This window comes from Aptenodytes forsteri, unplaced genomic scaffold (assembly GCF_000699145.1).
Source record: "Aptenodytes forsteri isolate BGI_AS27 unplaced genomic scaffold, ASM69914v1 Scaffold76, whole genome shotgun sequence".
Lineage (NCBI taxonomy): Eukaryota > Metazoa > Chordata > Aves > Sphenisciformes > Spheniscidae > Aptenodytes > Aptenodytes forsteri.
Genome location: NW_008794444.1, coordinates 5,527,422 through 5,553,727, shown reverse-complemented (window position 1 = coordinate 5,553,727; position 26,306 = coordinate 5,527,422).

The window sequence follows — 26,306 nt, the reverse complement described above, 5'->3', positions numbered from 1 at the left end:
GCTCCTGAGCCATGGCCGCTGCAGCCTGGTCGTTTGCAAACCTCTGCACCGCTTAGCGACGTTAAAACACATAGGCTTTACACGAACCAAACAGACACCATCTTATCCTCGTTTCTCCAAACAGGTATGAACCCGGCTTGAACCGGCGACAGCGTGGACCAGTATTTTTGAGCTAACTGCCAGCGAACACAACTTCAACGCCAGCCCGTTCATTTTCGATGTGTTTTGCCCCAGGCCCGCAGGCATTGTGCTGGCTGTTGCCTTTGGCACCGGCTGTGCTCAGGTTTGCCGACGAGCCTGCTCCGTGGTGTTCCTGCTGTGGGTTCTCCTCTTTTTTTTAAGAAAGAACCACAGAAACAAGTGGACAAGTTATTTTCATCGCTGCACTGAGAACATGAATTACTTGCAAGCTGAGTTAAAACTCACACCACCTAAGGTTTTATATTATACAAATAGATATCTAAGTATCTGCTAACATGAATAAATGATTACGCAGTAGAATGCATTTATTGCTCCTTGCAATTCACACCAAAAAAAATAGTTTTTATTTTTCATGACAACGACTGCAGTGCGATGCCAGCTCTCCTCTCAGCTCATGGAGGTGTTTTCGACTTCTCCCAATTTCAATAATCCATTAGCCAACCTGTACTGTTTCTGCCCTTTGCTGGCAGCTGGATTTTTATGGGCTCCTTAAAGCAGCCTGTGTTTGTTGCCTAATTGGACTCGGTCCCCGAGGACACCCGATATACACTGTGGTAGGAACAGTGCGCGTTGAAGGCTGCTCGTGGGGGACACTGGAGTGGGCAAGCAGCAAGACGGTACTGCAATTTGTCAATTTAATCATCGGAAGGTCCGTGCGAGCATAAGCTATTCCTGCTACAGCTTAATGGGTTTGACTGCATTTCTGCAAGACTGTACACTTCCAAATGGTATTTTACCGTCATTAGACCTTTCCCTGTTAAAACACCCCACTGTCGCGGTGGGAACAGACAGCGGGGCGGTAGAGGAGGATGGCGACAGAGGACTGTGGATGGGGCAGAGGAGGATCAGGGCACCGGGGCTTGGGCAGCTCCAGAGGGGTGAATGCACAAAGACCTCATTAATATGAGCAAATGAAAGTAATTAGCATGACTTTCCTATTTCTTTGGGTCTAAAGCACAAAACCAAGCAAAATGCCTGGATTCATGTTATGGAGATGTTAGGTGACTGTTGCAACCGTGGATGAAGTAAAACTAGAGAGACACGACGCTATTGCTGGGTTTGCATCTTTGCAACTCAAATCAAAGGGCAGAAAGGAAAAAGTAGATATTTATGTTACTTTGGCAGTGTTACAGACACCATAATTAGGACAAATCATTCCTGCGACAATGGGAGTCGTGACCCATAAAGTACATCAAGTCAGTATTATAGAAAATTTGCCAATCACTGGCAAAAAGCTCTAGCAAAGCACTAGTGAAGATGGGCTGCTGGAGGCTGAGGAACGTTACAAGCGGGTACTCGTGGGTTCAAGGAAGACACTTTGCTCTGCAAAGGCCAAGCAGAAGGAAAGGTGCCAGGACAGAATCGGGAATGAACAAGGCTGATGTCTACGGGGAAATTATAAAGATTAGCGTGGATAAATCAGAGTCAACCTGGGTATGGGTCTTGCTGTAGAAGAGTTATAAAAGCGTTTTAATGAGGAGCCTGTTGCTGCTGGAGACTGCTCCCAGCTCCCAGGGTCAGGGCTGGATACCTGGAGGAATCTGTACAGTGTTGTTAGAGCAACAGACACCTCAAAGAATCATAAGATCATGGAAAATCTGCAATTTCAAAAGGCAAATTGGCAAACTAAGGGAATCAGTTGGAATCATGAGTTTAGGGACTAGAAAAAGGAAAAGAAATAAAACTGCAAAACTGCCCTGCCCTGGTTTCAGCTGGGGTATAGTTAATTTTCTTCCTCGTAGCTGGTACAGTGCGGTATTTTACTAAATCCATACAGTGGATTTAGTATGAGAATAATGTTGCTAACACACCAATGTTTCAGTTGTTGCTGAGCAGTGCTCACACTAGTCAAGGACTTTCCAGCTTCTCACTCCCTGCCAGCGAGAAGCTGGGAGGGGGCACAGCCAGGACAGCTGACCCCAACTGGCCAAAGGGACATTCCATACCATGGGACGTCATGCTCAGTACATAAACTGGGGAAAGTTGGCCAGGGGGGGCCGCTGCTCGGGGACTGGCTGGGCATCGGTCAGCGAGTGGTGAGCAATTGCACTGTGCATCACTTATTCTGTATATTCTTTTATCATTATTATTTTCCTTTCTTTTTCTGTCCTATTAAACGGTCTTTGTCTCAACCCACAAATTTTACTTTTTTTTTTCCCGATTCTCTCCCCCATCCCACCAGGGAGTGGGGGGAGTGAGCGAATGGCTGTGTGGTGTTTAGCTGCCTGCCGGGTTAAACCACAACATGCCCGCACCGCCATCTCTCACCTGGAGAGAGGACAGGCGAGCAAGGCTCCGGATTTCCCTGCCGGAGCAGTGATTGCTGACGCAGGGGTAGATGGAGCTGGGGTCCACCGCAGTGTTACCCCAAAGGGAGAGCTTCCCTTGGCAAATGCTTCGGTTGTGCAGGCAAGGAAAATGAGGTAGATCCCACTAATCTGGGCATCAATAAAACATATGATACAGTACCAGATTCAAAATTATTATGTATAGAAGATGGGATTAATAAAAAATTTATTTGGGGGTAACGAGTGTTTGCATAAAACATAATAGCAGGCGATGCTGGGAGAAGGTGAGTGTGCTGAAGAACTGCCCTAAGATCAGCGGTGTTACCAGCTTTATTCTGTATTTTGAATAATGGATCTGCCAGGAAGAGCAGGAAAGCACCGATGGTATTTGATGTCAGGGTTCGAAAGTCTTACTGGTGGGGAAGACAGTCTGACCCTCCTTTAAAATTAATGTGGGGACTGGATCATCTCTAATAACTTTCCTCTAAGTCAGATCATTTTTATTTATCTATCTATCTATCTATCTGTCTATCTATTTATTCTACTAGGAATTGGTTTGCCATGCCATAGGGCAGATTGTTTGGTTGTGGGTTGTTTTTTTTCAGTTGATCAGAGATTGTATTCAAAGGCTTACGTTTTACAATGATGCAGAGAAACACCATGAAAAAAAGTGTCCGTCTGCTTCCACGATGACCAGCGACGTCCTTCCATGACAGCTCATCGGACCCACGCTCAGGCTTTGCCCGGCTGGGCAACTGCCTCTAACAACAAAATACACAAGCGTTGGTACTGCTGGTCTTAGCCCCCTGCTTGCTTCTGCTTTTTGTTTGAGCAGACAATGAAAAGGATATTAGAATATGTACTTTGATTGCCATAACTATATTATAAAACTGCAGACATGCATTTTGATTAATACAAACCTCCGTTTTTCAGCTAAAGACACTGTGTCTCTAATTCACCCCGGTGGAAAAGGAGGAATCTGTACACAAAAAAATGTTTATATGTATCTGCCCCCTGAACCCGACTCGTTGAACCTCACGAGTAACCTGAACAGGATTCAGTCTCCTGAATGCACACTTAATTTTCCCCGAGTTCAACACGTTTGTTCAACACTGTTTCCAGGAGCTAACCATCTGTGCTTGCACAGACACTACTCCGAGATGGATCCGATCTCTACAAGCAGAATGAGTTTTTCCTTCCTTCTTGTCATGGGCTCAGCTGTTCAGCCATCAAAAAGGCAGAAAAAAAAATGGAGGGGAATTATGAAAGGAATTGCCTATAAATGGTATTTTCCTCCCAGCTGCTCATCAAATTGTGGACAACTCATATTTTGAAGCAAAAGCGCCTGGATCATTTTTTATTCTACCTAATATTACTGGGGATGGTCTTTCCATCTTCAAAGATGAAGAGACTTCAAACCATCTCAAATCCTAAGAAATGCTCAGCTTCAACAGTATCTTGTTGCAATGAAGCCCATCAATAAAACCATAGATGATAACGGTGCACTGTGCAATGCGTTCTTCCTTTCATCTATTTTACACATTCCATTGCACAACTGCTTTTTGTCCCTTTGCATTTCATTGCGGACAGTGCCTTCGTCACAGGTTTCTGAGCCAGGGAAACCCAGAGATCTCTGTTCAGACACAACTGGGATTAATGATACATGAAGGAGCACGGTGAGAAAATAAAAAATGCGGTGACAAAAGAAAGACTATTTTAAAACATGAAACAAAATAACTATGCAGGTACAACCTTTAACAATCCTTTAAGCCTGGCAAATGCTCCTCCTGCCCCCCTCATGGCTCCTTCCCTTCTTTCTCCAAATAAGCAGAGTTTTGCTTTGCTTATTTACCCCTTACCTTTTCCAGAGAGAAAAACATGCATGAAAAATCTTTGAATTAGGCTGTAGGAGAATAAATTGTGCATCTCAGATAGGGTATATGGTGAAAGGCCACAGCCTATTTCACCTGTATCCCAGCATTACTAACACATGAAGCAGCCTAGGAAGCTTTTCCCCATCATCTCTGCACAGATGTCAAAGCTGTGTCAGCTGGTGATACCTCACCTGCACAAGTTGACCAGGGGCTGTCTTCTGCTGGCTAATAGGGGCTGGAAGTGTTGCTCCATGCCACGGGCTTTTCTTTTCTCTTTTTTTTCTTTTCTTCAATAGTCATGAATTTTGCAGTGAGACTCCAAATAAACTCTGAGTTTATTTGCTGCTAAGCTCAGCAGCAGGCAGTACAGTGACTGGTCCTATTAAAAGGCCAGAGACTGACAGATAAACACCCAAAGTCCTGAGCAAGATGCGTTTAACCAATAATGGTAGAAATGTATCAGAAAGAAATCATGCGCATGCAACTTGTTCCTCCACGCAGTCAGTTGGTAGGTGTATATGTGAAAATGAACTAAGTGTGCTTGCTGTCACCTCACTTGTCACCGCATCTGCTACGAGAAGACGTTGGCTTGCCCTCTGTGCACGCAGACTCCTGCGGTCCCATGGCCCTTTGCCTCCCAGGGTACCCGGGCCATTACAGCTGTTTCCCTGTGCTGCCCTTTCCCTGGCAGCTCACTGTGCACGTGAGAAAAAAGTACAGAACAGCAGTATGCCAGCATCCTTCTCGGAAGCTGTCAAAAATATTTATTTATTTATTTATTTATTTGATAAGAGCAGCTGTCTGTTTGTGGAAATAACAATATAATATTTAAAATAAACACACGTTATTTATCCAATGTTATATATTATTTTCAGACAAATAATATCATTCAAAAGGCTGTCTAAATATGTACTTGGAAGAGTTGCTGTTCCAGGCACCTGATTGAAGCAATACACATTTTAAAAGAAACTTTCGCAAAAGGTATTTTTTTTTAGAAAAATGCTAATAAAAAGAAATTCCACCAAAGAATGTTCAGCTTAATAAGAATTTAGCAGCAAACCTGAACAGCACCAGCCAGAGTTCAAGGGAAATATCACTATTGAGTCACCCATATGTTTGCACTTTTTTAAAAAAATTACTAATGTTAGCATCCTGAGACAACTTTTTGTGGACCTGAGACCAGTGCTCTCATGCCAAGCCATGGCCAGCATCCCCCCACACCCCAGGGACTCCACGGGGGGGGCCATGGGAGGGGGGAGCATCCTGCGGTGGGCATCGTGGGCACATCTTCCCCTTGCTACTGATGTGATTGTGGGCGGTTTTGGGTGAAGAGCTGTACCAGAGCGATCTCTTTCATAGAATCATAGAATCATAGAATCACTGAGGTTGGAAAAGACCTCTAAGATCATCGAGTCCAACCGTCAACCCAACACCACCATGCCCACTAAACCATGTCCCTAAGCGCCTCATCTACTCGTCTTTTAAATACCTCCAGGGATAGGGACTCCTTGGGGATCTCCCCACTTGCCTGTACCGAAAGGTGCTTAGGGAGTTCAGGGCTGTGTCTGGCACAGCTCTGCCGCAGCCACTTTGATTTCATCCCGCACTGTGCTCGGCAATGAGCTGGGGACAGCCCTTCCCAGCCCCAGCCCTGCTGGGATGCGTTCAGCCGGGCAGCTCTCATTGCAGTTTTAATCTTAAACAAGACAAGGAGTGGAATACCATTCCCCTTTCAACAGTCTCCAAATTATTCCCAGGGCTGAATCTCAAAACTATTAATGTAGCAGCCTGCCATTATCTAACAGGTTTTCCAGCATAATTACTGTTTCTTTAGCAACACGTTCCCCAGCAGAGATGCACGATCAGGAAACAAGATAACGCATTTATCAGTAAGAAAATAATTTCTGGGGGAGTTCAAAGAAGGTGTTTCTGGTGAAGATGAAAATATACACTAACCCCCAAAAATGCAGGCCCTGGTAATTATCTCACACTTCTTCAATTCCTAGTTGATAAAGCTACTGTTGAGAAGAGAGGAGAGGAGAAGAAAGGAGAGGAGAGGAGAAGAGAGGAGGGGAGGAGAGGTGAGGCGAGGCAAGGCGAGGCGAGGCGAGAGAAGAGAGAAGAGAAGAGAAGAGGAGAGGAGAGGAGAAGAGAGGAGGGGAGGAGAGGAGAGGAGAAGAAAGGAGAGGAGAGGAGAGGAGAAGAAAGGAGAGGAGAGGAGAAGAAAGGAGAGGAGAGGAGCGGAGAGAAGCCGAGAGGAGAGGAGAGGAGAAGAGAGGAGGGGAGGAGAGGAGAGGAGAAGAAAGGAGAGGAGAGGAGAAGAGAAGAGAAGAGGAGAGGAGAGGAGAAGAAAGGAGAGGAGAGGAGAAGAAAGGAGAGGAGAGGAGAAGAGAAGAGAAGAGGGGAGAAGAGAAGAGAAGAGAAGAGAATATTTTACTATGGCACAAGGAGGAAGAGCTGGGTCCCCCAGGCAGGCACCACCACCCGTCTCAGAGCTGCCTGCAAGTAAGATTATCAACCCCGAAGCCAAACTCCTTCCCCTTCGAAGCTGGCTGTGGTTAGCCTCTCTGCTCTTGCAAGCGGCCACAGCAGCTTTCACCAAAAATGCTGCATCCCTCCAGCGCACTTACAGCTCAAAAATGCTTCATACAGAAAAAGCTCTAAAGTATATACCACTGAATAAATTTTTCAGTGGCTGTTATCCATTGAATGTCAGGGCTGATAAAACACCCACTATGTCTCTGGCTGCTCAGCTTTACCATTATTTCTATTAAGGGGAAGGAAAAGCGAGGAGGGACTGAAGACACACGAGGGACGTGGAGGAAAAACATCCCTGTGCTCTGCCTGTGGCCCACGGGTTTCAGGCGGGAGGGAGGCAGTACCGGTGGGAGGCAAGGTCACGTTCCCAGCACGTGTACAACCACCCATAGCCCTCAGCGGTTTGAAAACCCCATAAATCCACAGTAATTGATCGGTCTCATTGGGATGTTTAAAAACTGTAAAAAGAGAGCAAACAAGGGAGACTAGATTTGATCCTCAAATCAACAGGGTACTCGCATGCATCAAGTCAATCTTAAATGACTGAAAAGAAATCAAGGCCCTGGTCTATAGCTGCTTATCTTTTTCTACTCCAAGGTCGAGTGATGCTCTGAAAGAGAGTTCCCAAAGGAACAGGCCTTGGTACTGAAGGACAGTGCAGCTTGTGTGCAGTCACATACCCTTCACTGGGCACAGGCGTGAGCAAATTTCTGGCATCTAAAAGTGCCTGTTAGGAGACAAAACCTCTGTGACTCCGGCATTCAAGCTGTGCACAGGTTCTCCCTACTGCATCCCATCCCATCCCGTCCCTGTGCTGTCCCTGCAGCTGCCTGTGCCTTCCCACAGCCCCAGTGGCAGGCAGGAGGCAAGTTTCAGGTGAAGAAGGTTCAGTGCCTCCACGATGCCCGCTCTCCAAGTGCCCGACATGGAAGCCCTTTGCTTTGCAGAGCCTGCTGTTCCCAAGCTCTGCCAGCGCTGCAGGAAGATGATGCTGAGAGCTGCTGCAGGAAAGCTTCACCCAAGCCCGCTTTCTTGCAAGAATAGGTCCCCCATCTCTCCGGAGGGCTGGCTTATCTGGCATGTAGGTTGCTAGAAAGCACTTAGGGAGCAAAATCTCCTATGCCTGCTGTGGTGCTTGACTGTGCTTTGCTTTGCTCCAGCTTCTTTTTCTCCCTAATTATCTATTTCACTTGAAGCCAGTGTATCTGCAAGGAAACTTTTCTGGAAGCACACTCTTCCCCCAGGAGGGGTCGTGAGAAATGAGGCAACGTGCAGCTCACCAAGCCTGCCCGGGGGTCTGGGGTCCCCAGCCAGCCCTGTCCGGCAGGAGGAGGGACCATGGCAGGGGATGGCAGTAACTTTGCTCCACAGGACAAAATTCGAGATGTTCCCACCTCCTGTCACCTCTCCTTTGCTGCTCAGCCCCAGCAACACAACTGTTGCTCTGAGAGGAGGCAGGGAAGTTCAGGGCATCACCTTCAGAGGGACCCCGAGGGACCCGGAGGCTCAGGGAATAATGACCTGTGGCTTCTTATTTTGCTGATTGAATCGAATAATCATTTCAAGAAAAAAATATGAATACCCTTGTGGGTATTTAAGACTTGTGTCTTAAAGCACTTGAAAATGAGAGATCATGTCGTTAACCAATGTGCAACGCACAGACGCAATAGGCACGAAGATCGGTGTGTTCTTCATCCATACTCACCCTCGCCTCTTACGTCTGCCACCATAGATTTTATGATGGAATAAAAAGCCTGAATTTCCAACTGGAGTATTTCCCCCTGGGATTAAACTATCCAACTGGTGCAATATAAATTTAAGACCATAAAAATCTGCTACGAGTTTACAACAGTTAAGAAATAAGAGGCCATAAAAACACATTATGTTTGAATAAATGGGTAGGTGAAACATTTCTCTGTGGTAGGAAGAGCCCCGAATCTGGGGAGAAGCTGTGCTGTGCCAGGCAGAGAGGAGCAGAGCCACACGCCAGGCGAGCTGAAGGCAGCTTTGCCGTCTTGCTGTGCCTACTGCAACGCTGGCACGAGGTGATGTGCAAGTCACAGCAAATCTGTTCCTGGCCCTACAGATAATTTCTGGAGCTAAAGACCTCTTGGTGATTAAGCACACTGGAAGTTTCTTAAGAGGTTGGTGTTTATGGCAAACCGATAAGTCTCGACTTCATTGTTTCACATATCTGCAAACAGAAGTAGTTAATAAGGAAGAAACAAAGTGCTGTGGCCATCACTGTGATAAAGCCTGTTTGCAGCTGTACTTTGTGCCTGTGACTTTTCCCAACGCTTGTTCTTTATGTACCTGTTTGCTAAACAGATCTCTGTTTAAAAGGTACAAATCTTTAAACATCATCCAGATAATAAAATATTCGCTAGCACCTGCAGAAAGCTGCCATTTTCCTTTGCGATGGGGTGCAGGAACAGGGACAGATGAGCCAGAGCCGGTTCGCCATAACCACCGGAGTGAGGCACGCGTGTGTAACCGAGTGCCCCACGTCACGCAGGTCAGCCAAACCTTTATCAAGCTTCTCCCATGCTTCGTAATTAATGAATTTCCTTATCTGTCTGTTAAGCACTCAAGCACGAAACCGAGTCTTGCACTATATGAGTTCATGAGCCTCCCGTGGCTATTCCCCCGTGGCAGCACACCGCCTCACCCTGCCTGTGCTGGGGGCTCTCAGACCCCCCCCTAACCGGCACCGCAGCCCCCAGCCCGTGGCTTCACAGCCCATCCGGCCTTCCAGGACAAGGTAGCACCACGAGAGCAGTGGGTCAAAGCAGCCTCCTGGCTCCTGTTCAATCAAACCTGTCACCTCTGCCAACAGATTTCCACAGAGAGAAATAGCAACTGCCTTGAGTTCAACTTTTGAGGCTTCCTTGCATCTCAATAAAACAAAACACAAGCAAAAAGAACTCCTCCAGAAACATCCCCACAACCCCAAACCTTTAACGAAACAGTGGGACAGGGATCAATAGCAGATGATTAATGATGAAGATAAGAACAGAGGTTTGGGAGGGCCTGGAAAGTGGGATGGCATCTGTACCCCCAGAAGGCAGGGGTGTGCAGAGATTTCGGGAGCCAGAGGCTGTACCCAGACCTCCAGGTCTGATGGTCACTGATGTACCTGTTGCCCAGGAATTTGTCCATTCCCTCACTGCCTTTAAAGCGTTGGTCTTCACAACATGTCATGCAACTGAGCTTGCATTATAGTTCAGCACGGTGTGAGAAATACCCCACGAGGGGAATAATGGTTTACTGCTGTTTCCTCAGTCGGCTCCTCGGTTGCCATCCTGGGCACTGCCGCAGCCTCCAGCAACAAGCAGGGATGAGCTCTTCCCCGCTGAGCTGCTCCGGAGGGATTTCAGACCAGCCTTGTCTTCCCTCTCCCTATTCTCCTTTCCAACAGGAGCAGCTCTGGACTACTCTGCCCCTGTTCAAAGCTCAGCCCACAGCCAAGGTTAGCTCTGCTGTCCCTCACTGACCAGGTTTTACTTCTCCTGGAGATGTGGTGACCAGAATCGTTCCCGGTGTTACAGAAGTGCCAGTACTGCTGGCTCACAGGGAAATGGTTTATTTACCTATGCAGGAAAGATCACTTTTCTGTGTAATATTAGCCGGACCCCATCACTGCAGATGTACAATGAAGGTGATTTTTCTCTCCTGGGTGCCACTGTTCATTGGTTAAATGAAATTTCATCAGCCATTTTATTTCACAGTTATTCAGTATCGAAAGAGCCTTCTGCAACACTTAACATTCAGCTGTAATTTTGATTAACCTGAATAATTTTGCATTTGATCTGTGCAAGCATCACAAAAAGCAGTTATGTTTTCATTGCAGTAAAAAAAAAAATTAGTAGATTATTGACCATTAGGCTGAAGATTTTATAAATATGTATGGCCTGTATATGTATATGTATGTACGCACATGCATATATATAAATATTAAAATAAATATGCATGGTTTATATTAAATAAATATGCATGGTTTATATTAAATAAATATGCATGGTTTATTTGTGTATTGCACAAACATCTTGAAAAGATGCAGTCATTTGAGTTTCCACATTTAATGTGTTGCACACTTAATGCGTTTGCCCCAGGTGCTCCTACCACTGCTCCTGCTCTCAGGGGGCTGCAGCCGCTGAGAAATGCGGTAGCTGGTTTCCCTCATCACCTCATGGCGATGCTGTCGTCTCCTGCTGAGCCAGGCTCTCCCGTCCTTCCCCTTCCTAGGGCAGAACAGGAGATATTTTAGGCAGGAGGAGCAGGGAGAAGAGGACAGGCGCCATCTCACACTGCTTCTGTGTGCCACGGCAATGTCCTGCTCCCCCAGCGACGCTCTGTTTCACTGCAGATAGTGATGCGCAGAGGAATAAAGGAGGCAGCACAAAGCATGATTAATGCACCTACTCTCCAATAATTAAGAACAATTAATCATGGAAAAAAACCTACCTCAATTGGCTGGATCTCCTGTTTGTGATCTTCAGGCTGGACCCATACCTGCAAGGTTACACTCTGGCTGAGCAAGAGGTTGGGTACCCGGGGTGGGGCTTGGGCTGAGCTGCTGCTGGCTGTGCCGAGCGTGGTGCTGCCCTGGCACCAACCCTTCCCAGCCCCAGGCATGTGCCGGGTGCCTGGCACCACACTGTGAGCTGGACATCTCAGTGCCGTTGAGCAACGGCAATGGACCAACATACCCACTGGGCTGTTTGGTACACCAGAAAGGCTGAGGAGGCTTCGCTGGGAGAAGAGCAGCTTCCACAGCTGCAGAGAGGAGAACAGATGAATTAACAATGCAGGAGAAAAGGAAGCTGTAAGAAAAATCACTGAGCAGTCTCATAAATTAGATATGCCATAGCCATGGGGGGGACTCCAAAGAGAAATGTGCCGGGAGAAACCATTGGCAGGAGAGGTTAAAAAAGGGGGTATTTCTGATCAACCCTAGCCAGGGAGAAGGTATGAGAAAGATGAGACTTGGTGGCCACCAAGGAGCCTTGCATGGCCAGCGCTGTACCCCACAGCAGCAGTATCTGGCCACACCATGTACATGAACTAACACCTTTCTTAGCATACCCAAAAGCTGAGTGCCTACTGCAATATTAACACAACTCCTTGGAAGCATATCCCAAACATCGCATTTCAGCAGAGGACGTTATTTCTCTGTGAAGCTTACTCAGATTTTTAGGGCATTTTGCTACAAGGTGGCTGCATGAAAGGAAGCTGACGTGTGAGCTCAGGGTATGGGACTCGATGTCAGACCACAAAGCGCTTCAGGGAAGTGAACTGGTCATCAGCAAGGGGGTAGCTGAGAGTCAGTGTTCCAGGCACTGCTCCGGGTCATGAGCATCTTCATCTTTGCCCTCCTACCCCATCCTTCCTGCTGCCACACAAGAACCGAAGCACGGGCAGGCTGAATTACTTCATCCCTCTGCCCACCCCAGGTAAGCGGAGAAACATGAAATAAAGCATGCTGTGAGCACACAGAACATACGTGCCTGGTTTTCCTTCCTACTAGAAGTACACTGAATTGTAACTGCGATACCTTACACTTTTACTGGGGGATTGCGTAGAGACCGCAGAGTGTGTTCCAGCCTTACGGAAGGCAGCGTGCCCAGGGGTTCGCTTCAGATGCTCAAGAGACTCCAGTATTATTACTTATTCTCATTATAGCTCATGCTCAGTGAGTAACATGGAAGACAGATGAAATTGGCCTTCATCAGTCAGTGATGAAAGGCTTTCCATTTTAGCCGGTCTGACTCGTGTCCCTGTAGCAGCTCTTGCCCATGGTGATTTTATGCGCTGATGCAGGATGAGGGAATTTCACAAAAAACAGAAGCAGAGCTGGAAAGAGATAGAATAGGCTAATAAATATATTTCAAATTAGTTTTCATTTTCCTGGTTTTCAGATTAATATTACTATTCTTCCTTTTCCACATAATAAAATAGTAGACTTTAATAACAAGATAAAATTTCAACTTTCATTTTCTCCCCTTCTTCCATTTTAGGACTAACAGAGATGTGTGGGGTAGAGAAGGGGAACAAAAGATAGGAAAGTAATGACCGCAGTGATAAAAAAATGGAGCACAAGAAAATCCCTGTTTTCATATTAAGAGTTCCAATAAAAGGATAATATCTTTCCCTAGGTAAGGAAGAACCTGAGAGAGCCATAGGATTAGTTTAAGGCCTATACTAGTCTTTAAATTTGCACTAGCCCAACAAAACCCTTTCATCCTACTCGCCCTGGACGTTAATCTTGTGTGGCTGGAAGGTGGGGTATAGAGGGTCTCAAAATAATATATAGTTATATAGGTGGGGCATATAGGGTCTCTTTCTGTAATTTTAGTAATTTTTTTTAAAGTGTACCAAATCCAGCATGAGAGACAAGCATAGCAGCTATCCTATGCAAGACAGAAGAGCCATGGTTATGAAGTAAACTGTATCTTTCAAGTGACTTTTCTTTAAAAAGAGTTTATAATACTATGAACTTGAAAGCCAGGTTCAATGATATATTACAGCTGAACAAGGGCAGTGGATTTCAAACCTGGTTACAACAAATGAAGCGGCAGTGAACCAGAAGACCTCTCTTACCCTGATGTTGAAATATGCGTGTGCGCAAGTCCACTGAAATAGTTATAATCTGCATTAATTTGTTCAGTTAAAGACAAACGGATGCTGTATCCCCAGCATGGAGAATAAACCTGGGCTATGATAATTGCATTCATTGGTTCACTCCAATTTATAATAATTTCTCATAATTGGAAATTACCCAAAATTTCTTCTTCCCTTTTATTGATAGCAATGACTGCAGAACTGGAGGAGTCCCAAGAGGCCATTGTACACCACCTCGTTCAAAAGTGATAGATGGATTCACCGTGTCTTTTTCTCTGTTGAAATTAAAATTAATACACTGAAAAATGATGTAACAAACTGCTTGGCATAATTGATTTCCCCAGCAGAGTTATTGTTTCATTGCAAATTCACAAGAGGCTGCCATAAACAATACTAGAGAGATTTAAAATGCTGTCTATTAATAGCTCCTTAGATCCCTAACATATATTCTGAAGGGTATTTCAAAAGCCATTATAATAATGTTAACATGATATATAGAAAAGCAAACAGACTCTGGCACCATTTGGGAAGGTGTGAGTAGGGGGGTCAGATCTGCCCCAGCACATGGCATGGGGGCCACTCGGCTCGGCCGCCCTCCTCGATGCAGAGAGGGAAACGTGGGCCATCATCCGAGCAGGATGCCCTCACTCCGCAGGGGACCGCGTGCCCCTCCAGAGTCGTCGTCTTCAATTAAGCGGCAAAACCGCGTGGCACGGCTCCCGGACACGTTGCACCTGAGCAGCATTTCGCATGGCAGCCCCGTTCCTCATGAACCGAAGCTGCCAGTTAACATAGAGCTCCTTGTGTCAGCCCATCCGATGAGTTTGCAAAGACTGTCATGAGCAAGAAGAAGTTTCTATTGCTTTACCTTTCGGGAAGGATGCCAGCGCTTCATCATTAAGGTGCCTCACATCATTACACTGTGAAAAACAACATATGGCACAATGTGTCTAAATGTCGAAAAACAGGCGCTCTACTGAAAGAAAAAAAAAAAAAGGAAGACAGACTCCTCTAAACGACGTGTACAATACCTCGTCTGTGGCTGCAAAAGCCTCCAGGAGCTACTGCCTGTGCTGAGTTTTCTCGTTCCTGTGCCACGTACCACAGGCTCAGGACACGCTGCGCCTGGACCCTGCAGGCAAGTGATGTCCACGGGCTTCCCAGGGAGCAGAGCAGAATCTGTCCATCCTTAGGCAGAAAGCACCAAACACTTCTTCTTCCATCAAGCCACAGGGAGGTGCATCCCCTCTTTCACATGTCAGAGCCTCGGAGATGAGAGTGCACTTTAATGCTTTTATATCCCACCTTATCCGTATTCTGGTATCACACTCAGGTCTTTTTACCTCTTTCCAAAGGCAACGTTACCTGAAATTCAGTGAGCTCGCAGTGGAGGTGCTGGTGGTGCCTCGCAGGAAAACCACATACGCCTCCCTCCAGGGAGAATTTCTTATTTTCCTTGGAAACTGTGGCCAGATAAGCGATAGATCACAGTCCTTGAGCATACTGATTTTTTAGTTGCACCTGGAGATGCACTCTTGGGAATCTTTTTGTGCTTTTGGTATATTTTAATCTAGTTTGTTCGCCACTCCTCATAGCACAAGGGAATGGTCTTTTCATGGTTTACACATGTGAGTCTAGCAAAATGCTTTCCTTTACAAAGAAATTACAATCGTCCCTGGAAGATATTATGTGTTATAAGAGAGCTCTGTGAAAATACCAGCTCTGTGCTTAGCAGAAATTACAAAAGCCAAAGTAGTACTTTAAAAAGCTAGGAAAGGAATGAAAAAGAAAGCCAGAAAACATTCTTAGGCCACTGTAAAAAGCTGTGCTGCCCGTATACATTGCTTATGGCATTAGAGCCTTGTCACTGTCCCTCAACTGCAAAAGCGTGCAGTAGACCTGAAAAGCCACAGGAGATGACCAGAAGTACAGGACACCTTTTACACCCGGCAGTAAACAGACTGTGCCTAAACCCTGAGCTCTGGTTCCAGACACGCTCTTGTGGGCTGGGTGCCCTGTGCCTGGCCCCAGGAGAGCAGGGGGGGCTCTGTGCACCACTCAAACCCGTCAGTGTCCTCTCCCTGTCTTCACCCACGGTCTGGCAAGGTCACTTGACGAGGAGACATCTGTGCCTTGATGTCCTTGAAATAGTCAAATCGCATGAGTTTTGCTGTTGACTGTAGTGGTACCATAACACTAAGGAAGGTTTGATCTTCTGGAGGCTGAATCTATGCCTTTTCCTTAAAGAAGAAATATCAAGCCAGAGGGATGATTTATAACACTAAATGCACTGATATTATCCTGCCCAAAGCAATATCCTACAGAGAAAGAGGACAACTGATGGCAATCGTTTGTTCAAGTGTCACTGGGCATTAGAAACAAGTCAGCATTAAAAATAAATCCAATTCATTTGCTCTGGGCTTATCTTTGAAAAATATGGTCATTCATCCATGATTTAAGTGCATTTGAGATCAGCCAGAGGAATTCAATGACTTTGTAGTCTGTAATATAATGTATAGTAAAACTTCCAATTACTAGTTGCCAAGAAAGAGGTAGCTGAAGTTGTATATTGCATATGCTTATCCGTGACATGCAGCAGTAAAATTAACTAAGGAAATCAGTTCTGCACGTAAAGGACAAGACATTGCTAACAGCAAGCACCTACAAGGCATGTGGGAAGTGCCTGGAGAGCAGGCAGGAGGCAGGCAGGAGTGGAAGCCCTGCCCATGCTGGGCTGCAGCACGGTGAACCCAACCAAGAGGCACAGACCCCGTCCCACTACGAGGGACCGCAGGCCTGGGCCACTGCTCCAAGGGATGAAAAAAAATAAGAATAAATAAAAAAAAATACTAAAGACTGAGACAAGCAGCCCAAAGGCAGAGAAACTATGGCTTGAGTGTTCTGGCTGCATTGCTTCATCTCTCCAAGGCTTGGTTTAGCTATAGCACTAATGTAATCAGATTAATAGAAACCTTACAGAACTTATAAAAGTGGCAGCCTGCAAAAAAAGGTCAGCAGAGCTGAAGGAACCAGGCACCGTTTCCAACGACAGCCTCTGCGAGGGAGAACCCAAGAGCCAGGCAAGACCAGCTGGGTGTGCAAGGAAAGAGGAGCACAGCGAACCGGGGACCGCTTTGTTGACCTCGGAGACCTGGATAACTGCTCCCTGTGGGCAGTGCACTGCAGGGGATTGCTGGCAAAAAGCAAATATTTTTGTGTATAACTATGTCCAGAAGGACTTAATCCTAGTGGAACAGATTTTGTATGATGCTAGATCCCCGACCTTTGGCTGAGAGCAAACACTGCTGACAAGTAACAGGAAACCAGAGACAATAATACAGTGCATACGTCAGTGTTGGAAGGGGTGTCCCTATAAATCACCCTTTCATTTCACATGGTTAATTTATTATTTACTTTTGCACTGCAAAGAAGTAGTACACCTTACTACACTGAACATTTGCACTGGAAAGAAGCAATGCACGTTACCACACTGACTGTGCCATGCCATCACCAGCACTGCTTCAAAGATACAGGGCGGGGGGAAGTGGGAAAAAATAAAAAAATAATACTTTTCTCTGGATTTGAGGTTTGCTTTTAAAAAGGAATCAGGAAAAATGCCCCTCTCTCCAGTTCTGTCTGTTTTATTCATACCTACACCTTCTACAGAGCCCCAGGTATCAGCAGTGTGCCTGGGTGGGAACGTGGCCGAGCCCGACACCACAGACCACCAGCCTGGGGAGGCTGTGGCAGGTCGCCCAGTGGCTCTCACAGAGCACGTTTTGCTGTAAGAAAGGTCTGAAAACAGACAAACATTCATACAGAAACGCGGGTGCCCTCCTGCAGCTCTCCCTGATCCTTGCTGACGTTACCCAGCCTTGCCCTGCTCTGCAACTGGAAATGTTGAGGGGACACACTGGAGCACTCGGCAGACAGCTTTCATGGCCAGGACTCGTTATAGTAACCAATCTAGGACTTTCTAAAGAAAAAATGAAGCACCCTTGATTACAGTCTAATCACACACCCGTTCCTCTCCAGCCAGCTCTTGTAAATGCTTTCCCCTGGAGCTGATCAATGAGCGACAGGTTTTGTAGTCCAGCTGTAGAGACTCAGATAGAAGAGAGGAGATGTTGGAGATAAATAAATCAAGTTCTCCAAAGCACATTACAAAAGGACGAGGAAGCCATGGCACCAGATCTCAGTCTGAGAAGCACACTGACTAACAAAGTTACATTGATTAATCTGATTAAATATTTCATTAGGGTAGTAATGGTAAATTATCAGCTTCTTATAGCAATTCCACCTTGAGTATAACATAGCCAGAAGGCCAGTTCCCAGCACAGCCAGATTGTGATGAGATTTTAACTCCAATTTATTTATGGGATACTGAGTGGGATGCCTACCAGGAGAGCTGGAATAAATGGAAGCAGGAGAACAATTAATTCTTTTCTGAGCCATTCCTTTTTCAAATAAATGCTATTTATGTCACAAAAAAAAATATAAATTAAAAGAAAACATAGAATTTGGGGCCAGTTCTCCAAGCAGAGCTGTGGAGTCCTTATGTCATGAGAGGATACTCAGTGAAAGGTAAAACAAAAGAGATAGGCAAGAAGCATAGCTTTTTCACTGTCTTTTCGAAGGATGAAAGAGGCTTACAACGTGTTAAACTGCTGACGCAGCAGATTGAAACCCTTTTTGAACCGTCAATACGTCATCCTCTCTGCAGATTTCTTGATAGCAGCCATGAAGATAGCAGAGCACCATCGCTTCTCCTGTCCATCAACCCCGCTCTTACAGCTGGGAATTTGAAGGGACATTGCTCCCGGGGAGACGCCTCCCTCTCCGGCTGCGCGTGGCCCTTCCCTCCCAGCAAGCCACAGGGGGGGGCCGCAGAAATGCTGCTCTGATGCCCTCTCACATCAAGCACTGGGGGTTGTGAGACACTTTTTTCAAGGCATTGAAGCCAATCTTCAGCTTCTTCTGAAGGGGCACAGGCAAAGCTGCCGAGGTGTGTTAGTATTGACTCTCCAGATTCTTGGAGACATCATTCTGTAACTGCATTTATCCCAGTTGCATTCATCTTAATTTGGATAATCAGTTTATTGGTCTCAGAGCACCATGGTTCTTTTCCTTTCTTGCAAGCATTCAAACAAGAAACAGAGCACATATAAGACAGAGCTCAGTCTATAAATCCCAAAAATACCAAAATAACCTGGAAAGTTAAATACATCTTTTGGACATTTTGCTGCACAGATGTGCAAATGCAGCTGTTACAGTTTTCCTAGGAGGAAGAGTTGGATGCCTGGGCACCCAAAGCAGTTGACTCCTGTCATGTCTGGCCTTACTCAAGAGGCAGCTATAAGCTGTATATAATGGGACTGATGGGAGGTTTGCATCATGCCTTTTACGCATGGACCGGCAGCAAACATGAGGTCCAGAGAAAGATGCATTCTTGCTGGAAAATGCCTCTTGGCTACCAAAAGGAGGGGAGATAGTTGTAAATCTCATGGACAAGAAATAATTCTTTGCTTCAACTCAATGTTTTAAATGACTCCTTGTATATCAGAAGTGTGTAAATGTCTCCACATACAATTGTGGAGGGTAGCCAAGATGTCTCCTACATGCAGGCAGAATAGGACTTTCAAGGTGAAAGATTAAATTAGACTAGACACCCACAGAAGACAGGAGGGGAGGGCTAAGCATCTCTGCCAGGCACAGAAAGAGGGTCTCCCTTACATGTATCTCCATCTGTTTTGAGGGAGTTTGGCTCTTTTTGGACCATTGGGTAAGGCACATCAGAACCACCTGACTCCAGTGGCCCCTAGCTTTTCTCCTTTCCTTCTCCAGGCATCTTCCCAGAGGCTTTCCCACCACAGCCCAATGCCTCTGCCTCTCTCTGTCCTCTCTGTTCATCAACATTTTACAGTGCTTTTTTCCCAGGATGACACATAAGTGAAACTTTCCCAAAAAGCATGCAGCATGAAAGCGCATTAGAAAAAGTCTTATTCAAAGAAGACAGAAAACTGATGGAAATTAAAAGAAGAAACACTTAAACCTACAGTAAGAGAGGGAACCAAAGTGCTCGTGTGCCCACTACAGGTCTCCTTGCACTCATGTCTCAAACTATCCCGAGAACAAGCCCGTCCCACAGAGCACCTCTGCCATGCACTGCTCTGCAGAAGTGCCAAAATTTGCTCATTAAGCCCTGGCCTGGGAATCAGGTCAACCTGGTCACATCAGCCAGGGCCCCCCCCCAGCCCTGCATACTGGTTTTATTTTCAGGAATTGATGTCACATTCTGTTTGCAACAAATTTAGCTTGCTTTAACTGAAAGACCAACAACTGAACAGGAAGGGGTGGCACACCAGGCATGGCAGAAGAGGAAATACAAGCAAGATTATCCTATGTTTTTTGGCTGTCATGCTTTCGGTTCAATACTGGAAATATCCATATAGCTCCTCTTTCTTTATGTAGTACCATGTACCGTAGCACTGTGTTATGCAAACACACAACCCTCATTGAATCTAGACCCCTCCCATCTTCCCCAAACCTTCTGTCAGTGATATGTCTATCAGGGTGGGAGCAGTCCTAAGCCAGCTACCCCCATCCCACCAATCTTCTTTTCATTTTTACTTCGAGCAATAGTATGGTTGAAAATTTTTTCTAACACACAGTTTAACGGAATTAACCCTGTTGCAGATTCCTTGTTTCAAGCGTGCACTGAATGCCAATCAAAACGGGAACCAACATGAACATAAAATGGAGTAAAATGATTTAAAGTTGAGTTACTCATTATTCAATAACAATTACTCCCTTAAAGTTTGGTGTGATAAGAAGGCTGGAGAGAAAGGAAATTTTAGTGACTTTTGTTTCCGTCTAGAAAGGTCAGAGTGAGCTGGCCTTTGGGAAAGGTCAGCGTGGGCCCAGGAGCTACCCGAAGCACTCGGATGCAAGCAGGCAGGCAGCTTTTGAAGGCTGTGACTAGTAGCAGAGTGATTTATGGCCCCTTGCTTCCCCCAGCATCACACACCAAAGAGTTGACCCTGGTGGAAAATAACCCGACCTAAATAAAGGACTTTTCCCCGCAGCGAGCTCCATCCCCAGCAGTCCCCAGCACAGTGGGGGACCAGCAGGCTGGGCAAAGAGGAGAGAATGACCCTGCAGCGGGACACCACCCTGGCCCAGACCAACTTGCAGCCCTTGTCCCACTGCTTTTAAATGCCAGAGACTGTCATGTCCCTACCGAAGAAACTGTGAGCTGAGATGATGTCATAGTGCTAGGAGAGTCACAAAACTCAACACACCAGAAGTGGTGCACAGGAGAAGACAGCAATGCCATGCAGAGAAGGAGTGCTGTCAGCATCACGCTGCATCACAACAGATCGGGTCTGCTCAGGAGACAGTGGCCACTCAGTCAATACAGCCAAGGAAATAAAACACTTCCCTTCAGGCTTCCCAGCACTTGGCCAAGGTCCGTTGCCGTACATTGGGTCTTTTGCTCTTCTGGTGTCACTGCGATCTGACACCATCAATCAGCTACAGCCCGTCCGGCATGGTTTTACCTTGGTTTCATTCTTGCTCTCCAAAGCAGACCATAATGGTCTTTGTGATGAGGTAACAGGCACTTCTGGGACATCCTAATAGATGCTACAGGCACATTGCCAAGTTAGCGTAAAATGTGAGTCCTCATTTCTTTTGACTGGGTGTTAAACTGTCTGGGAAAGGTCAATTGGAGATAAGAGATGGCTAATAATGCATAGCTCTCATCTGGTACTTATTATTTCATAAATGGAGCTCAAATTGCTTTGCAAAGGTGACCAAGCATTATTTTGTAACCTTTCCATGTGCTAGAGAGCCCATTTCCCTCCTGTAGAGTACTGAAGATGATCTGAGCACAGTGATTAAGGTAGCTGTATTGTGAAAAAGCATTTCAATATCACTGATGCTTGGAGAATCAGACAGGAGTTTGTATTAGAAGAGGTAAAGAAATGAAAACCATTACTGTTCCATTATAGACATCAGAAAACAGAGCTTCAGACACACATGAAGGTCCAAAGTTTCAAAGCTATCCATACTGCAGGAGTTAAGAGCTAAGAGTCTGACCTTACTGCACCCATGCGATATCTCTGTAAACACCGGGGGCAAGCTGTGCCACGAGAAAAGTGATGAAGGAGGAGCCAAGATAGCTCTACTGGACTTTTCCAAGTACAAAGACACAAATCCAGTAGGCTTTTGGAAATGTGGGTCTCCATAACTTGCTCTGAGCATCCATCAGTATCAGAAAATTATTGCTTCAGGCCCCTATCACAAACCAGGCAGCCAGTCTGGTGACACTGGGTCTGCCAGCTGCATTCCGAGCCATGAAATGCCTGTGCTTGTGGATCTGTTTCTCGGGCATGGGTGAGAGGAGGTTAAATGGCAGTGGGAGTAGGGGGGGCCACAAAGAAGAAATATTCACGACACCACTCTGCTGGCAGAGGAGATGATGGGGAGGAGCAAGAAGTGGTTTCAGGGACTGGAGAAGATGCACCTCGAGCTCCTGCGGGCACAGAAGGAAGAAGATGAACAGAGGTCACTGAAGGCTTGGATCATGGCTTAAATTTACATATCCATCCCTCAAGCAAGTAACATCCATATGCATTACAATTCCTGAAGATGCTCGGACACAGAGCTGTTCTGCTGTCACCTCTCACCATCACAGACTTCATTCAGGGAATGTGCAGCTTGACCTTGTCCTACCCTCACACTCGGCACCCTTCTCCTGCTAGTGGCTGGGGTGGCATTACTACATGCACCTGCCACATAAATTACCTGGCATTTAACACCACCTAAATCATGTCAGCCAAAGTAGGAAAGACATCGTCATGTACATGATGCAATTCAAACCATCTCTGGCACTATTTGTCAGCTAGTGTGTCAATGCTGCCTCTGCAAGCAGTGGACAAACCTGCTGGGGTTCCAGCAGTGCTGGTCCCCATGGCCAGCGTGGCTCGGGGCTCTTGCAGAGCCAGGGATGCCCCGCTCAGCGCTGCCTCCCTCCCCCTGCTGCGATACTGCTCCCAGTGCAACGGTGAACCTGACCTCGTGTTCTGCATTTTGGTGCCAGCTCCGGTAAATGAGAAGTTTCCTGAGACAGAAAGCAGGCTGCGCTGCTTAAAGATTCACGAGCGACCCAGCTGCAGCACCTGACCTCCCGACAGCCTCGGAAAACATCCCTTTTACCTGTCTCACTCGGGAGAGTCCCTCAGGGACCAATAAACCAAAGAAGCCAGAGAGATGCGGAGTTACCTCCCAGCCCTGACAGCCGCTCCTGCGCTCACTGGCTTCCCCGCACTCACTGCGTTAATTGCACTGCCCAGCACTGGCTGCAAACTGCTCTGCCATGGCTGAAGCCAAATTAATCACATTTTCAAAAGGGAGCATACTTTTGCCTTCCCTCCCCCCGCCTTCCTCAAACCCACTTTCCTTTCATTTTGGTTGTTTTCACCCTTTTGTTTCTTCCCATTTGACTCCCTGTATGACTCTCCCCCTGCCCTGCTCTAGCTCTAATCACAACGTGAGCCGTTTCAACTCGCCAACCCAGCAGCCAAATGTTGGGGTTTTGCCAGGTGAGTTTTCTGCAGCTGTTGCAACCCAGAGAGCCTCAAAGCAACCGACCAAGGAGCAGCAGCCTGTGCCCAGCAACACATTCATGTCTGTGACTTTCGCTACACATCATTTACACAGTTTGGATTTTTCCTAAGCAGGTGCACCTCTTTTATTTCTACTTTGAAGAAAAAGCCTGATTCTATTTTCTTAAAAGTATGGTTTGTTTTTTTTTTTTCACCCCCACCATCAACTCAAACCACTTGTGTAAAGCTACCGTAGCCAAAGGGAAGGGGAACAAAGAAAGCCCATGAAGCACAGCAGCCAAGTATGTGGTGCAAGAGGCACGAAGGAGACAGGCGCCAGCCCTGAGAGGTACATCCTTGTGTACCCCATTTGCACATTCCTGGCAGAGCGGAGCACAGCAATACCCACCCGAGGTGAGGATGTGCCAAGCCTCTCCCCAGCTGTACCCTGCTGTGGGGACATGGCCCCTGGACCTGCTACCACCCCTCTTGGCTGGAGGGACATCTGGTATCACTGGCACGCTGGGCAGGGGCTGCCACCTGCCTTGGTCCCTGGGGAGACTGCCCTTCCATTTGCTGGCCACAGAAGAGGCCACTGCACAGACCACACAAAGAAATTGCACTGTACTCGTATCAGAGTACAGAAAACATGGGTACCACCAGAGCTCCATGAGACCCAGCCTGGAGCCAGGGGTGGAAATAGGCTCCCCACAACGTCAGCATGACCAGCTGCAAGGGGGATCCTGGTTTAGGTGCTACAACATTCAAAGCTCTGGGCGCCAGCAGGAGAGCCAGGTCCCTGCAGAGAACCAACACTGCTAACCTGTTCCCAGTAAGTCAGAGGTCCCTTCAGTGCAGGTACAGCCACTGGTAAAAGAAGAGCTGCAAAACACATGAAGCTCAGCAAAAAGAGCCATGAGCTGCAAAAAGAAATAATTTTGAGGCAGCACTGGGAAACCAGTCTGTATGTGCACGACTCAAAATGCTAGTAGCAATTGCAGCATCTTTGTAAGCAGTTTTGTTGACACAGAGATGGTTTAGCTTTAGAAATGTGGAGTCTTTTCACCTAACACACTGAATAGGAAAATAATTTGTCACAGAAATTAGATTTTCACATGCAGCAATACAGACAGCTACTAGAATATACGAATATACTTAAATGCAAAACAATCACTTCAAAGATTTAAATAAAGCTGACAGTAGTGAGCAAAATACATTTTATACCGGCCTGTATTATGCTGAGTAGCCTGCAATCGCTTTGTTTTCAAGTCTGTTACACAAACAAGGGGCTGTTTTTTTCCCTTGGAAAATGTTCCTAGGGTGTAGTTGCTGGAGCTACCCTTCATCAGATGAATCAAAGCACCAGGTTAAACTAGAAAGTACAAAAATTCAAGTTCTCAGAGTATCAAAACCATGCAAAATGTGAACAAAATCATTCTCTCAGCCCTACTTTTTCCTGCTCCAAAGTTTTGTGCTGAAGGGTTATTCAGCTGCATGAATCTGCAGCTTTCCCTTAAAATTCATCTCCTGTTGAGGTATGAGCACTATAAGATCCTTGACAGGGCATTAAGGTTTCAGACAGAACCACTCAACATGAGGCAATGCCAACATCAGTCTGCAAAAACTGCAGCGGGTTCCTCATGACGATTGCTCAGGAGAGGGCAGGGCGGGATGGTCCCCAAGGGCTGAGGGACCCCCCGCCCCGCGGGACGGCAGGGGACACTCCCGGGCTCCCCACGCGGGCAGGACCAGCAATGACAGGTGAAAAACAGACACAAGTAATGGATCCTCCAAAAATTCAAATTTTGGGGCTTCAAAATAAGCCCATAAAATTTGGAATAGGGTTTTTAATTGCCAGAGGAATGAGTTTCTGGAACAGCCTTCCCAGCAGGCAGAGGCAGCAAAGCCCCAGGTGAAGCTGCGTGGGGTGGGGGACAGGCACATTCAGCATCACCAGCTGCAACGGGTGGAAACTGGGTCCATTTTCCCATCCAAGGGTCCCAGGAGATATAATTTTAACTTCTGAACAACTAGTCCTCACGTTAATTATTTCAAAGTGCATATGAACATGCCAGACCCCTGTTAGGAGTGGGCTGTGCTGGCTCACACAAGCAACCTGCTCCAGGAGGGGAGTCCTTGGGATACTCCTGTGCTGTACGCAAGGCCACGCTCTCCTCCAGCAGGAAGGCTGCAGCTAATTTGCCATCAGGATCAGTTTTGTACTGCAGAAGCACTACTTTTTATTGCCATGAAAGTTGAGCTGGCAGCATGAGGAAGAAAACCCACATCAGCTGCTAGAAAGGCTTTTGCATTCCTTATTTTCTGTCAATTTTTTTTTATTATGAATAATCCTTAGAGGGCCGCAGAACCAGTCATATAACAGAAATATATCCATAAATCATCAATTCATCAGCTGACAAGGGAGAAAAAAAAAAGTCCATCTATTTGTGAACATTATTCAAACCAGCTTGAGCAGAGACATGGGATGTCACAGCTGCCGGAGCGGGAATGAGTTTCTGGAACAGCCTTCCCAGCAGGCAGAGGCAGCAAAGCCCCAGGTGAAGCTGCGTGGGGTGGGGGACAGGCACATTCAGCATCACCAGCTGCAACGGGTGGAAACTGGGTCCATTTTCCCATCCAAGGGTCCCAGGAGATATAATTTTAACTTCTGAACAACTAGTCCTCACGTTAATTATTTCAAAGTGCATATGAACATGCCAGACCCCTGTTAGGAGTGGGCTGTGCTGGCTCACACAAGCAACCTGCTCCAGGAGGGGAGTCCTTGGGATACTCCTGTGCTGTACGCAAGGCCACGCTCTCCTCCAGCAGGAAGGCTGCAGCTAATTTGCCATCAGGATCAGTTTTGTACTGCAGAAGCACTACTTTTTATTGCCATGAAAGTTGAGCTGGCAGCATGAGGAAGAAAACCCACATCAGCTGCTAGAAAGGCTTTTGCATTCCTTATTTTCTGTCAATTTTTTTTTATTATGAATAATCCTTAGAGGGCCGCAGAATATAACATATAACAGAAATATATCCATAAATCATCAATTCATCAGCTGAGAAAAAAAAAAAAAAAAAGTCCATCTATTTGTGAACATTATTCAAACCAGCTTGAGCAGAGACATGGGATGTCACAGCTGCCGGAGCGTCTGTCAGCGGCTGTGCTGGCAGAC